Genomic DNA, 17,393 nt, shown 5'->3' on the forward strand with positions numbered 1-17,393 from the left:
AGAAACACAAAACACTGAGTTGACAGACTCTGGACCATGACAACCATGACACAAACCGATTGACACATCTGTCCTTAAGCAGTTTAACATTAAAATTAAGCAACATTTTTTTTTTTTTTTGGGAAAGGACACATTTTGTTTTTGAGTTGCCTAAAATATTATCCTTATTATCCATATTTCAAAAGGTTTTGTATGTCTTGACTGCTGTTGTCTTAAGACACCTTGTAGCTGGAAGACTGGCAAACTTTTTAATGGTTTCATAATGAATTTGCTCACCTGCATTTGCCTGGCATGTTGAAATAATGCGTGTAAGCTGGTATATTTGTCTCAGCAGAGCAGACTAGTTCAGTTAAGCTTTGGCTGTTTCTTCTTGTCGGGGTGGGGTAGTTGCATCATTGACATACTTTAGTTATATCAGAATGTGGCACAATATTTTCCACATTAGACACCCACCTCCAGCACAGTTCAACACCCCCAACTTCAAGGCTCATCCCACGGCTCTGAGGGGAGGTTTGCATTGCACACTCGGAACAATATTTGGAACAGTGTGAAGGTGAAACACAAAGTGCTCTAAGGCTGAATGAATAGCAAGCACTTGAACAGTTTCGATTGAAAGAATTAGACCGTGGTATGATTTCAGTGAGGCTATCAAAGGCATTCATTTTAGCCTCCGTTCATGGACCTGAATCAATTAAGAAGACATGCCAACAGGGCACAATCTACATTGACTATCTTCCTCCTGTTGAGAGATCAGCAGTTGAGAAGCTCTTCAGGGCACAATAGTTGAAAGGGATGAAGAGGACCTGCTTGACCTTTCTAAAAGGATGGGTTCCCAGTTCCTACCTCTTAAGAGCAACATGTAGCCTGGCATTGAAACAATAGCTGATAATGCCAATGATCAAGCTCTAAAATACAGAGTGAATTGCTTCTCCACACCTATTGCATATCTACAGCTAAAACTGCCAGACAAGGAAAGTATATCGTGTTTGTATGTGAGAAAGAAGGCCACAGGGAAACAACAAAGAGGAAACAGACAACCCCTCCATGTCTTCAATATGATGTCAGAAAAACCAGGCAAATCAAAGCTGTAAAAACACATCTGCACTGGGTCTTTTGTCATCTGTGCTGACAAAATTCTGGTGTGCTTAAATGCTAAAATTAGGCTCAGCAGAAAGCTTGCTGCTACATTTAAAGAACTCGCACTTACACTTCTTATCCTGAATTTTGCACCAAGTTCAACAGCATCCTCTCCCAGCAATACTTTGAAATTGATTGAATTCCCTTTCAGAATTGATAACTGCAGCTGTACACTACAGTTTGATTTGATATTCTGATGGTTTTGTTGTATGTTACCCTAGTTTTTAATTGTATTTCTTAAAGGGGTGTCTTATGTTTTGAAAATGACTGGAGGTTTCACATGCCAGGGTTGAGGCTAGTGTTAAAGGAACACCTCATACAAAAACAACTACACAACAGCTATGACTAAACATTTAGCTACTATTTCCTAAAAAAATACTACCAAGCCTCCAAAGAAGCTGCACTTAGTTTATGGGAGTCTTTGTTTGTTAGTTTGTTGTCGCCACAGATAAAACCCTAACCCTCCAATGTGATAGCAGGAAGTAAAATAGCTAGACAAAAACTTTCTGCCTACTTGTGACTGACCGCTTGCCGCTCTTTCATTTGTAACGAAAAAGTATCAGCCAGATCAAGAAGACCTGCACACGCTACGACATGACCTGCTCCGTGTTTTACTGATGAGCTACACTGTCTGGATCATGAAACATAAAGATTACAATGGTTCATTTTGTTGTTCATTCCCTCAACTTTGACCTGTCTAATCTAATTGTAGCTTGTCCTTGTAATATTTGGCATATTTCAGAATAGACTTTGGATTTTTGCTCCTGATATAAGATTTCTATCTTCTACCAGAGTCTTTGTAACTGTAGTGTGACTGTTGTGCACACCAAAACCTCATATACACACTCGGCTTGTGTTTCAGTGACTGATGTGTTGACATTATTGACTATCAAGTGAACTAACAACTATGTGTTTGTGTGTGTGTGAGTGTGTAAAAGAGAGCGAGACAGAGGAAGGAGTCAGTTGATATCAGCAGTGCAGGGTTACAAAGTGATGATAGACTGTCAGGGGCGTGTTCAGGGTTTTGTTTAAGTTCTCTGAAAGGAAGTAAACTTTTCCAAGGACAGAAAACAGAGGAACTGAAGAGCAAATTACATTCTGCAACTGTTGCTAAACTCTAAACAGGTTTGTCTTTAAATTAGTCCTCGTGGTAATGTCTATACAGTGGGGCAAAAAAGTATTTAGTCAGCCACCGATTGTGCAAGTTCCCCCACTTAAAATGATGACAGAGGTCAGTAATTTGCACCAGAGGTACACTTCAACTGTGAGAGACAGAATGTGAAAAAAAATCCATGAATTCACATGGTAGGATTTGTAAAGAATTTATTCGTAAATTAGGGTGGAAAATAAGTATTTGGTCATCTCAAACAAGGAAAATCTCTGGCTCTCACAGACCTGTAACGTCTTCTGTAAGAAGCTTTTCTGTCCCCCACTCGTTACCTGTATGAATGGCACCTGTTTGAACTCATCATCTGTATAAAAGACACCTGTCCACAGCCTCAAACAGTCAGACTCCAAACTCCGCCATGGCCAAGACCAAAGAGCTTTCGAAGGACACCAGGAAAAGTATTGTAGACCTGCACCAGACTGGGAAGAGTGAATCTACAATAGGCAAGCAGCTTGGTGTGAGAAAATCAACTGTGGGAGCAATCATCAGAAAATGGAAGACATACAAGACCACTGATAATCTCCCTCAATCTGGGGCTCCACGCGAGATCTCATCCCGTGGGGTCAAAATGATCATGAGAACGGTGAGCAAAGATCCCAGAACCACACGGGGGGACCTGGTGAATGACCTGCAGAGAGCTGGGACCAAAGTAACAAAGGTCACCATCAGTAACACACTGCAACAGCAGGGAATCAAATCCCGCAGTGCCAGACGTGTTCCGCTGCTGAAGCCAGTGCATGTCCAGGCCCGTCTGAAGTTTGCCAGAGAGCACATGGATGATACAGCAGAGGATTGGGAGAATGTCATGTGGTCAGATGAAACCAAAGTAGAACTTTTTGGTATAAACTCAACTCGTCGTGTTTGGAGGAAGAAGAATACTGAGTTGCATCCCAAGAACACCATACCTACTGTGAAGCATGGGGGTGGAAACATCATGCTATGGGGCTGTTTTTCTGCCAAGGGGACAGGTCGACTGATCCGTGTTAAGGACAGAATGAATGGGGCCATGTATCGTGAGATTTTGAGCCAAAACCTCCTTCCATCAGTGAGAACTTTGAAGATGAAACGAGGCTGGGTCTTCCAACATGACAATGATCCAAAACACACCGCCCGGGCAACAAAGGAGTGGCTCCGTAAGAAGCATTTGAAAGTCCTGGAGTGGCCTAGCCAGTCTCCAGACCTCAACCCCATAGAAAATCTGTGGCGGGAGTTGAAAGTCCGTGTTGCTCGGCGACAGCCCCAAAACATCACTGCTCTCGAGAAGATCTGCATGGAGGAATGGGCCAAAATACCAGCTACTGTGTGTGCAAACTTGGTAAAGACCTATAGTAAACGTTTGACCTCTGTTATTGCCAACAAAGGTTACGTTACAAAGTATTGAGTTGTATTTTTGTTATTGACCAAATACTTATTTTCCACCCTGATTTACGAATAAATTCTTTACAAATCCAACCATGTGGATTCATGGATTTTTTTTTTTTTCACATTCTGTCTCTCACAGTTGAAGTGTACCTCTGGTGCAAATTACTGACCTCTGTCATCATTTTAGGTGGGGGAACTTGCACAATCGGTGGCTGACTAAATACTTTTTTGCCCCACTGTACATATTCTGCCTAAATGTTTCAGACAGGCTCTCTATAAGCTATGATCATACACACTGAACAAACGTTGGTTCAAAGAAAAAAGAAACATTTATCTTCACATTGTACTCAATTTTTATTTTAAATGAGCACATAGAGAAATTGCTTTTGCCAATCATGAGGCACTCAGACAAAATTCAAGAGCAGATTGAATTATGTGAAAATATCAGATTTTGACAAACACTGTGCTGGTTTAAAGCAGAAGGAGAACAAAAAAGTTGGCAAATAATTGTGCTAAAAACGTTGTCCTTCACCTCCCTATTCTTAGCTTTTCATTAGAAACAAACAGCAGCTGCAGTGAAAAGAGTGCACTTCTAAGCACTACGACTGATCATGAACGCACCAAGGACTTCAAACTTATTTTGATCATAAAGTCCTGAACTTGTTTGGAACCACTGCAGTATACATCAGATCTGACAAAGCAGCCCAGCAGATCATCCTCTCAACAAAGCTACAGCGCCGTTCCACCAGCAGGTAGAACTTCAAAATAAGCTCGCCAACAGTCTTTCAAAATCTTTTGTATAGAAAGGACGAAACCCAGTAATTTTCCGCAAATATGATGAATGTTTGTGCATCTAAATTCAGCTAGAACTGTTCTCTAAGTTATCAGTGAGGTTAAAGAAGGTGTGTGGCGTTTTATTATCTATGTATTAAACATAGTCAATTTCAACACATCATATGTGATATATATGAAATAAGAACAAATAATCCCCTGTAGCTGTGGATATCCATTATGGTGTTCATCATTGCCATATGTGTAATATTACTAAACAATTTTACTTAGTTACATAACTTATCATTCGTATTATCTGTTATTTTTGTGCAGATTAATTCAGTTCCTTTTACAGTCAAGGACCATTTTTGATGGTCAGATGTGCTAATAGGACATTTCCTGACTGTCCTTCAGTTTTGCCTGATCGGGAACAAACCTTTGAATTTATTACTGTTCTCCTGCCTGTGGATTTGCTCCTGCATGCTTTTTACAAGAAACTAAAGGTGTGTGTGAGCCTCAAATGGTTAGAATTACCATAAAAGGGCACACCTGCTACAGATCGGCCGTGAACAAGGCAGGAAACTCTGCTTGTTGCACAACTTGATGAGGAGAGAACAAAAGAAATGATGAACCAATAGATCCAATAAAGGTAGTATTGATGGTCAGCATTATTACTATTACTTTTAAGGTTAAATATGAAAGTTAGGCATAAAAATATGATGACATCTTTTGTGATGGTTTTCTGCACATTTTGTCTTTTTTTTTTTATTTATTCAGATCATAAAAAGCAGTAAATACTTGGAGAGAATGAAGCCTAAGTTTCTGCTTGGTTTTATTTCCTAAGGCTTTGGAAGTTACAAGTCATAACCTATGACTGAGGGTGGGATTAGCATCTGGCAGAACGGCTGTTCGCTGAGGCAGAGGTAGATTTAATTAAGGATGGAAGAAAAAAATAACTTGTGTGCTACAGCCTTGCATTTTGATTCCATTTTCCTGGAAAATGTGTGTATTGTATATGAAGGCCTTTGGAAAAACAAATTCAGGACAATAAACCAAGAAGTGTAGAAACACATAAACATGATGGTAAACATGTAGCTAACTTAAACTGATTGTTGGCCAGCTGGAAAAGGAGAGTTAAGCCATCAAAGCCGCGTCGGCCATGGGTTCAGGTTACAGGACCATGACACTCTAGAAAGTTCAGACACATCTTAATGAAATTGAAGTCAGTGTACGAGAGAGCAGCACACACACACACACACACACACACACACACACACAGACACACACACACACACACGTACATACACAGCTACACAGAGGGGAGATGGCTGCTTACAAAGAAACAAGATAAAGGGAGAAATGAATTACCCTCGATCCTGTTCAATGTGATTCAACACCTCATGGATAGATGTGTGCACACTAACGATCCAACAGTATCACATGATCCGAGAGGAAGTACAGGTGCTCAGCTCAGTTCCCCTTTGGATCAACTTCCACTGTAAAGAATAACTATGAATAAAACAGCAGCCAAACAGATCGAGTGTTGCTATCTATGTCTGTGTGTGTGTGTGTGTGTGTGTGTGTGTGTGTACAGCTGTGTATATGTGACACACACGTCTTCATGTGTGTGTGTGCATCTGCGCACTCACTCAAGCATGCGCCGTGGGTGTGAACGTGTGGAATCGTGCTGCCCTGTTGCGGTTTTCCAAAACAACCTTATGACAATTTAATGATTTAATCAAAGCTTATGGGCTCCTTGTTGTTGGATCATGTTCAGCTTGTAGCAGGTGACACAGGGCCAAGAAACACTGACCTAAAAATAACAAAAGCACCTGATCCCCTGGCACTGGGCTGGAGTTCTCATGTTGAATTACTCTGGATTAAATGATAGAGGTCGCAGGTGAGGCAGATGCATTAAAGGAGAATTATTCGGCACGATTGAAACTTTATTCCTACCTGCTTGTGTTTCTCTTTCAGGCTGATGAGTCATTGCAGAAGGAGCATCTTTTTTTAACAACACTCTGTTAAAAGTTTCAAAGTAAGACATTTCACAGGCGCTCGTGAGACTGGCTTCTGCCCACCAGGGTTGTGCATGTTGGTGTGCTTTCTTTTCCTATTGTTACATAGTTGAGACATCTCTCTTTTCATTTTTATAAGTTATATCTACAAGGAGCACAAATCCTTAAGCATGATGTACAAAATCCAGTTAGTGTGATTCAAATTGACTGTATCCTATATTATCACAATGTAATACTAGTCTAATAAATAAGCTTAACCCTTTAATGATCAATGCTAACAATAACAGTAAAGCCAGTAAATAAAATATATTGAGTTCTATTGCTATGAAGCACTGAAGAGAGCTTTCAAATACCGTGAGAATCTTCTCTATCATCACTCCTGATATAAGAAAACTTCAGTAAGTTCAGAAATTCCTAAATTAAACTTTACCAAACTTGAAACAACTGAGCTGAAGCTAAATAATATCAGTAGTCCAGTAAATACAGCCAGCAGCAGTCTTTAACTATTCACCATTGTAATGTAACAACCTTATTATTGGATTACATCGATTTTTCACCTAAAAGTTCTACACACAATAACCAATAATGTCAAGGTCAAAAAGTTTGCATTCAAGTGTATGAAAAATAAAAAACTAAAATATAACCTGTTTGAGGTGACCAAATACTTATTTTCCACCCTGATTTACGAATAAATTCTTTACAAATCCTACCATGTGGATTCATGGATTTTTTTTTCACATTCTGTCTCTCACAGTTGAAGTGTACCTCTGGTGCAAATTACTGACCTCTGTCATCATTTTAGGTGGGGGAACTTGCACAATCGGTGGCTGACTAAATACTTTTTTGCCCCACTGTAGGTATTCACTGCCTTTGTTACAACACGATAACTATGACTGACATGATTTTTGACATGATGTTAAAGCACAAACAAACCAAGTCATTAAGTCCAAGAAACTTTCTGTAGACCCATAAGACAAGATTGTATCGGAGCATAAGTATGGCAAATGGTGTAGAAAAATGTCTGCAGCATTTCTGCAGGTCCCAGTGAGCACACTGGCTTCCATCAGCTCTAAATGGAAGACATTTGGAATCACCAGGACTCTTCCTAGAGTTCGCCAGCTGGCCAAGCTGAGCGATTGGGGTGTTAGGGCCTTTGTCAAAGTGACCATCAGGTTCTTGGTCACCTCTCTGACTGAGGATAGGGCAGCTATTTCTGCAGCACTCCACCAATCAGCCCATTTGCCTGAATGCCAAAGCAATCAGGCACTGCTCATCAGCTGACCAATACCATCCCTACAGTGAAGCATGGTGCTGGCAGCATCATGCTATGGGGATGTTTTTTGGCAGCAGGAACTGGGAGACTAGTCAGGGTGGAGGAAAGGTTAATCCATCTTGATAATAAACTGCTTCACAGCACTCTGCACCTTGGACTCAGGCGAAGGTTTATCTCCCAACAGGACAACAACTCTAAACACACATGCAACAAACGAGTGGCTTTGGGACCACCAGTGAATGTCCTGGAGTGGCCATAATCATAAACCCTCCTTGGTTAATGTTGTCTGCTTGTATGTCATGCAGTTCAAACAGCTGAATTTGGCTTATTTTTGTCAAAAATTACTTTCTAAAGATACTATAAAGATCATTCATTCCATTATGAAGAACTGCATCCATAAACCTGCACTACATCTTAGCCTGCAGCATGTTATATGCCATCAAGGTCACAGCAAGCCCAACACTAATTCTTTCATTTATCCCTCCACCCCCCCAACACACAAGCAAACACACACACACACACACACACACACACACACACACACACACACACACACTGTGCCTTCTGTTTCATGATAAATATTAGCTGGTTGTAGCCTTATCTGATGATGTGTTTCAGTAATGCTGATGGCGATTTTGCTCCGGTTATCACCTAGCAACAGTGCTAGAAAGTCCAATAACTCAATGTACAAATGAATATTAAGCTCAATTTCTGGGGTGGAAATGGAGATGAAACACAGATGTGAGTCTTTAAATTGCTAATTTAGATGTTGTGAATTACTTTTCAGGACAGGTGATTTGTAGGACGCTGACTTTTGAAAACAGTGTTTTATTTTTTGTTTTACTTTTATTTAAATCTACATTTTTTTTTGTCTCTGGTGAATTTGTAGGCCACACAGTGAGAAACACAAACATGCTTCTTTCTCCCTACAGCTGGTTCATAATTTATTAAGGACACATTGATATGCACGGCACTGTTCTGCTCCTACTTCATATTCACTACACTGGCACAACAAAATGAAATGGGGGGAGAATGACCTCATCAGTGTGTGTGTATGTGTGTGTATGTTTCAGGTACATGAGTTACCTATTGTACAGTAGTGTTAGTTCAGTGCTATTCAGCTTTATTTATACAGGCCAGTTCCCAAGAAAAATCACCTAAAGGCATTTTATATTGTAAGGCAAAGACCCAGCAGGTCAGCTGTTTCACCTTTGAGCTAAACTGTCCTGCATATTAATTAATTACTGCCATTATTTAACAAGGATGACCCATTGTGCCATTGATATCCATTGAGACTCCGTAAAATGCTTTGAAATAATTCACTTATTTTGTATAATCTAGATTTGCAAATATTCAGCATCACTGAGTGTATATGAGTAAGTCACATGACAGCATCAGTACCCCTAAACAAGGTAAACTTTTCTTGTAGAAGTCACAGTATTTTTCTTTGTCACAAGATGAGTTAAGAGCACTATTTCCAGCACTCCTCTACACATGATCTTCCCAGTACCAGCAGATACATTACTAACTAGCTTGTGAACATATGTGACCTTTTCTATAGTCATTGTTGGAAATCAAAACAGAGGGACAATAAGGGACAATAATACTCTCCCAGACCCAGGCCCTCCCAGGCCGCTGAACTATTCACCCTATCTCTAAGGGAGAGCCCAGTCACCCTTTGCAAAAAGCTCATTCCCACCACTTATATCTGCAGTCTCGTTCAGATGAAGCTCATGACCATAGTTGAGGGTAGGGACGTAGATAGACCGGTATATCGGGAGCTTCAATTTTACGCTCAGCTCTCTCAGCTTTCAGTCCCCAATTCTGTGAAACCAGCTTAAAGTCTGGATTTGGGAGACAGACACCCTCTCTAATTTTAAGATTAGGCTTAAAATGTTTAAAGCATAAAGTCAGGGTTGGATCAGGTGACCCTGAATCCTCAGTTGTGTTGTAATAGGTCAAGGCTTCTGAGGGATTCCCACAATGCATATTTTTCTTCTTCAGTCATCCTTTTTACTTACTATGTGTTAAGACACCTCTCTATGTTAAATTATTTGTTCTCTGGCTCTCTTGCAACCAGTCACAGCAGATGTCTCTCTCCCTGAGCCTGGTTCTGCTGCAGGTTTCTTCCTGCTAAAAGGGAGTTTTTCCTTCCCACTGTCACCAAACTGCTTGCTCATAGGGGGTCATATGATTGTTGGGTTTTCTCTGTTTTTTTTTTTCTATTGTTATTGTTATCATTATTATCATTATTATTATTAGGGTCTTTACCTTAAATATATAAACTTTATATATTTATATATATATAAATATATAAAGTGCTTTTGGGAAACTGTTGTTGTAATTTTGCACTGGATAAAAAAATCTGAATTGGATTGTGTTGCGTTTGCAACACCGTTTCACTCCTTCCTGATTTCCTATTTCTTCTTATGTTTGTCACACTTAAAAGTTTTAGATCATCAAACATATTCAAATATTTAAAAAAATATAAGACTACAAAACACAAAATGCAGTTTCTAAATCAAGGTGTTTTTGATTAAGGGGATAAAACGTGTGTGAAAAGTGATTGCCCGCTCCAACATTAGAACATAAATTAGCTGCGGTGTATCACATGTTTGGAGAGTTGAGTTGAGTTTCTCTTGCCACACCCAGGCGTTACTACCACACCTGTTCTCAATGAAGAAATCACTTGAATAGGACCTGCCTGACAAGGTGGAGTAAAAAAGACCTCCAAAGAACGAAATCATCACCGTGATCCAAGGAAAGAAAATAATTGAGATCTCTGAGTCTGGAAAAGATTAGAAAGCCATTTCTAAAGCTGCGGGACTCCAGCAAACCACAGGAAGAGCCATTATCCACAAATGTTGAAAACATGGAACAGTGGTGAACTTTCCCAGGAAATGTTGTTACATAATAAAATGCACAATTAATGCATAGATTACATAGAATTCATTAGATGCCTCTTCAAGATAAATCCTATTGAAAGAAGAAGACTGTTTCCGACAGGAAAGTCTGATAAGTCTCTGACAACAAAAAAATGTGCCAACCTGTCATTGGTGAAAAGACTGTAATGCCAGTAGAGCCCACCCACTTCTAACCTGCTTCTTCTCTGGGGAATGTCAATTGATCTGAATGGTGTGGGGCTGTAAGTGTCAGACCCACTTGTAGTGTTTGTTCTGGTCCTCATGGCACAAAGAAGAAGAAACTGGCTCCTACAGCCCTGTCCTGCTCTCTTTATCTCCTGATATCTCCAGCACACTCTTGAGACTGTGTTGGGAGACACAGCAAACCTTCTTGCAACTTCACCTATGGCATCACCTATGGCATCCCACGAGTAAAATTCAAAACTAGAAAAAAAAGAGTCCTGATCGATTAGGAGAGCAGTGGTCTTTCCTCGAGGACAGACCAGGGTAACTTGCCACGTTCAGTGTGACTCTAAACTGAAGATGCCTGTGGTTTAATTGACACATTCTTTTCCTGTTTTGTGTGTATGGCTCATTGACTACTATTTGGAACAGAGCGCTTAATAATATTGTTAGAAGATGATGCTGTGTTGTGTTTGCTTACAGAGTTAAATGTACACACAGGAAGGAAGTGTGCTCTAACTGTTTGAGAGTTGTCAGCATCAGAGATGGGCAGTAACGCGTTACTTGTAACGCGTTACTGTAATCCGATTACTTTTTTCAAGTAAAGAGTAAAGTGAGGGATTACTATTGCAAAAACGGTAATTCGATTACCGTTACTTTACCGTAGGAACGCTGCGTTACTGCGTTACTAAAACCGTGATTTTTTTGCGAGAATGTCTCATGACAGTGACGTAAGCAAGTGTGATGTTTGTGACAACAGCTGTGTGCAGATCAACAGTGGATAATTGTCATGGCTAGACGGTCCTCACTGATCGTCTTGCCAATTTGTTGTGGTGTTTGTGTGTACTGTGTTGTGTTCTCCTCTCCATCCTGAGCATGTGTTTTTCTGCTGGAACATGTACTTCCGGAAGCCGTGGCACGGAACGGCAGTTGACCGGAGGGGAGTGTCCTAAGCTAGAATCATCGCACCTGTGCAGAATTACCTTGCCAGCGCAGACCTATTTAACGGGGCGGTTGAGTCACAACCAACGCTGGAACGTTGAACTAAACCGGGTAGTGTAGTCATGATTAGCATACCCGGTTTGTGAAGGAGAGGACGTTTTCGTTATTGAGCGTGTGTTTTTTCTCATCTGCCTCCAGGGTTCAAGGATTGGAGGAGGAGCCGGCACCAGGAGTTGTTGTGGATTATTACTGCACTGTCACCGTGAGGAGAGGTCGCCGTATCACTGCACTGCCCTTTTTGGATTATAGACTCGAACTGTTAACTCACCTTTTCACTGTAAATAAATCCACTGTCATTCTGCAAGGAGTCTCACACCTGAGTCCTTTAATCCAATTCACCATGACAATAATATATCGAGTGCGGGAGAGAATATGAGCATGCAACGTTTGAAGAGTGGAAGTACTGACCTTATTTTGATATTGATTCCACAAAAAGTGACAAAAACATTTGCGTCCGTTATGCGTGGGAAGAAAACTTCTTTTTACAGCGCAAACCCCCCCCCCCTAAACGTCCAAGCAAGCACCGAGTGCGCTACGACGTAATGGGAAATTCACTGAGCGCTGCGGCACACCTGCACCAGGGTAAACCTCCGCCTACCCTACTCCTGCTTTACAGGTGAAAATAGAGCAACAGGACCACTAGTCTTTGACTTTATTTATTTTCTGCTGTGTTTTACTTGCATCTATTTGAAAGAGTGAGTGTAAACACACACTAAAAATATTTTATGTGCTGGAATGTGCAGAAAATAGGTTTAAATATTAAACAAATTTCTTCCAGTCAGAGAATGTTGCATATAATTAAATTTTTGCTTGATGCATAAAGTTAAAAGATTAAAACTAATAAAACAAGTTTTAAAAAGGGACTTTTCCATTTGATTACATTTTGTATGATGGATTATGTAGAAAAAGTAGAACTGGGCTCAAAGATCTATCCTTTATCACCTATTCAGGTTGTAAATGGTGTTTTTAAAAAGTAACTAAGTAACTAAGTTACTTTTGAAAATAAGTAATCAGTAAAGTAACGGGATTACTTTTTTGGGGAAGTAATCAGTAATTAGTTACTGATTACTTTTTTCAAGTAACTTGACCAACACTGGTCATCATTCAGTAATAAAAATCTGTGTCACTTTAAGTAATGAAAATGTGGAGCAGTGTTGAGATGGTCTTACGGCACCAGTAGAGGTTTTTAAATAATTTTTCAAGGCAAATATAAAAAATGTAAATGTAGTAATTTTGTGTTGGTATGATGATATTATTAAACTAAGTTAAAGAAATTCTTTACTAAACGTGACTCGTTGGTGTTCTTATCTTTAAACACACATGGATGTTTGTGGAAACATACTAGTATGTACTTCATGCAATCTGTTATTGGATATTTTTAAAAAGCAAACTTTATGTCAGGAACACGTTTTAATAGTAAAGATAAATATACAATAGAATATATGAAAATACTGTACTTTTTATTTAATTATATCAACTGTGATTAATTTGTTTTTTATGTTTAATATAAAGAGATATTTCATACTTGATATAATTAAAAATGAAATGTAGATCGTTGTAGTTACTAGTTTACCAACAGGATTTTGACTTTTTTAAGTGGTTTTTTTTTACATTAAATTAGATAATAAAAGACTATAACAGTGTTTTTCTGATTAACTGTATTACAGCAGTGTTTGACCACATCATCAGGTAATTTCATTGTTGTTATACATGTAAATATCTTTTATGTAACATAAAAAAATACCACGTTTCATGTATATACTGTCTCACAAAATACGTTTTTTTATATAGATCATTCAAAATTTCTTTGTATTTATGCGATAAAAAGAATTCTGTTATTTTACAGTATTAATCTATTTTTTACAGTGTAGTGCTACAGTGATAGATGGTCTAAATTAGTTAGTTAATTATTTAGTTTTAAATAATGAGGTCAGATATATACAAATAATCCCTATGAATCAAAGGTCAGGCTTGTTTAAATCAGGTTTCACTACTCCTTGTTGTCAAAGAGGGGATATTCCCAATACGGCACAGCGCTACCTGGGAGAGTAAAAATATGCTGAAAATAAAAGAAAAGGTATCCTTCACTGAGTAACACAATCCTGAATATGATGCATGGACACTGAAATGTATATCCTAAAAGGATTTTATTCCAAAGTACCCACTACCATTAATTACTAGTTACTTCATGACAACAGCTCTGTCTCCAGGAGAAAAAATGACAAAGAAACATTTAACTTGCCTGCATGTTTCATCCTTTCATGAGCAGATTCGGGGAAAACACTTCCAGTTGATAGCACGCTGCTTGTGAACCTGAAACCAATCACTTGTTGTTTCTGAAACCTTGACATGGCTTTGTACCTTCAGGTACTGTCAAACACCTGTCGAAAACATGACCACTCACTCTCTTTATGAAACCCCGGAGCACACAGTGGGGACAATGTAATGCACAGCAGAGTCAGGTTTCCTCTGAGAATGGAGCAAACCACTGGCTTACTGAAGAGGAAATAGATTTGCCACAGTGCCACAGGGGGGAGAATGCTCTCCCACCTAGAGAGAGCCTGCAGCATTATTAGGATGTGCAGTCCTGCACAGTCGTGCGATTAAAGATGGATTTCCCTTTCTCAGTGTGGAACAAGGGCTTGATGACCCCTATGAGCTCCAAACCCAGCACAGACCAACCGCAGCAGCTATCCAACTGTGTCTCCCTGCAATGCACCATCTTTAAAATGTCAAAGTGACTACACATGTGACTAACTGAAATTCAACTGAAATATTAAGTAGACTTTGATACTTTGTGACCTTTACAAGACATAATGTGGATTGGACAACACTGGTCACTACATTCTTCATTTCCGGTTAATACTTGTACAGCTGCTGTTATTGTGTATATATTTATTTATATTTATATTTCTTCATACATTCTTATATAGTTCTATATTGTGTATTTTGTTGTACAGTTATTTTATTTTCAACTTTAATTTATATATTTTATCTTATTCTTTCCCAGTTAAATTTACCCTTCATTCTAATTTGTGTTGTACAGTTATTTCATTTTTAACCTTAATTTATATTTTATTCCTTCTAGTTAAATTTACCCTTTTTAATTTTTCATATTTATTTCCTATCTTATTCATAGCCTTTTCCTTTTTTGTTTTCTTTAGGTCACGAGCAGTTGTCCAAGCATTTCACTACATATCGTACTGTGTATGACTGTGTACGTGACAAATAAAATTTGAATTTTTTGATTTTTTTTTTTTTACAATGTCAGCACACTCATCTCTCTCCAATGAATTGAGATATATCTTTATTTCGATCAGTCCTTCTGTTCTTTGCATACGTCAATAACTCTAAACACAACTTGAATGGTTCATTTCTAAGAACCTGAGTAGGTGCAGTGACACATTTGAGTAGTGATATCATTTTATGGCACTTGGTCAATGGCAATCAGCAAGTGAGCTTACCACACCTCTACTGCTCGGCATCATCATCCAAACTGCATGCCATGGTGTGTCTTCATCTAGCTCCAGGAATAATATTACAGGCATCAGAGAGGATCATATTAAATGGACGCAGCTAAAAAAGTGACCATGGAAAAGAATCCCAGTGATGTCACACAGATATCAATGACAAAACCCCAGTGTGCTAACGTTAGCTTATCTGCTAACACTAGAAGTTGCTTGTTACCCAACTATAGGCCAAAACAAGGTTGGTGTTCTCACCTTAGCTCGTCAATAGCTTTAATGCAAAAATGTTAAATGTAATGGATACTATTGCCCCCATTAAGGTGAAGGTTATCTCTGGAAGGAAAAAGTCTCCATGGAGAAACTCCACACTAGTGAAAAATGAAAAAAGAGAGTGTAGGAAAGCTGAGCACAGATGGAGAAAAACAAACCTCCAGGTCCATTATGACATCTATAAAGAGAAACTTCACAATTATAATTTACAACTGAGGAGTGCAAGAAGGTCCTACTTCTCTGACATCATCACTAAAAACAGCCATAATGCTCGGGTCTTATTTTCTACAGTTGACAGGCTAACAAACCCTCCTGTGCCAGTGGCAGCTGAACTTCATTCAACCATGGCCTGCAATGACTTTGCCAAATTCTTCACAGACAAAATCCAAAAGATTAGACAAGCAGTTGGTACATCAACAGCAGATCCAGGATATGTACTGTGTCCACCGAAAAACTGTTTAAACACCATCAAACAGTTTCACCCGATTAACAGCAAAGACCTGGAGGACATCTTAGGTCAACTGAACTCCTCCTCTTGCTGTTTAGATGTCCTGCCAACAAGTTTTTTCAAAAAGGTCTCAAAGACTTTAGAGTCAGACCTGTTACAGATCGTCAACTTTTCCTTAATGTCAGGTGTGTTTCCAGAACCACTAAAAACTGCTGTAATCAAACCTATACTGAAAAAGGACAATCTTGACAAGACACAAATGAAAAACTACAGGCCGATCTCAAATCTCCCATTTTTAAGTAAGATCATTGAAAAAGCAGTTTCTCAACAGCTCAATTACTTCTTAAAACAGAATAACTGCTACGATGCCTTCCAGTCAGGTTTTAGACAGAACCACAGCACTGAAACCGCTCTGACAAAAGTGTTTAATGACATATGTCTGAACACAGACAGTGGAAAAATGTCAGTCCTAGTTTTACTGGATCTCAGTGCAGCATTTGATACAGTTGACCACAACATATTACTCAAACGACTGGAGAACTGGGCAGGTCTTTCAGGAACTGTACTAAACTGGTTCAAAACATACTTAGAAAACAGGAAATACTTTGTATCAATAGGTAACTTCACATCCGAGCAGACAAGTATCACATGTGGAGTTCCCCAAGGTTCCATCTTGGGACCCCCTCTGTTTAACATTTACATGCTCCCACTGGCACAGATTATAAAGAACAACATAATAAACTACCACAGCTATGCAGATAACACACAAATATATATCACAATGTCACCAGGAGACCGAGGCCCTGTACAGGCTCTTGGTAAATGCATTGAGGAAATTAATGACTGGTTGTGCCACAATTTTCTCCAACTAAACAAAAACAAAACTGAAGTAATAGTCTTTGGCGCCAAAGAAAAACGATTACAGGTCACCAGAGAACTTCAATCTATACATCTAAAAACCACAAACCAGGCGAGAAATTTGGGTGTAGTGATGGATGCAGACCTAAACTTAGAAAAACACATTAAGACAATAACAAAATCAGCTTACTTACTATCACCTCAAGAATATTTCAAGGATAAAAGATCTGATGTCTCAACAGGACCTGGAAAAACTAGTCCATGCATTCATTTTTAGTAGGCTTGATTACTGTAACAGCATCTTTACAGGTCTACCTAAAAAATCAGTCAGACAACTACAGCTCATTCAGAACTCTGCTGCTCGAGTCCTCACTAAGACCAAAAAAGTGGACCACATCAGTCCAGCTCTGAGGTCCTTACACTGGCTGCCTGTCCGTCAGAGGATAGACTTTAAAGTTCTGATGCTGGCCTATAAAGCTCTGAATGGTTTAGGACCAAAATACATCAGTGACCTCCTGACCCAGTATGAACCT

General features: G+C 39.2%; 1 pseudogene; it reads left to right on the forward strand.

Moving 5' to 3' along the window:
- Positions 1-419: 419 nt before the first annotated feature.
- Positions 420-1,276, forward strand: LOC146581855 (uncharacterized; annotated as a pseudogene).
- Positions 1,277-17,393: the final 16,117 nt, after the last annotated feature.

Source organism: Mchenga conophoros, linkage group LG2 (genome assembly GCF_057382185.1).
Source record: "Mchenga conophoros isolate Kocher_MC1m ecotype Shallow Benthic linkage group LG2, M_conophoros_male_GT1.1, whole genome shotgun sequence".
NCBI lineage: Eukaryota > Metazoa > Chordata > Actinopteri > Cichliformes > Cichlidae > Mchenga > Mchenga conophoros.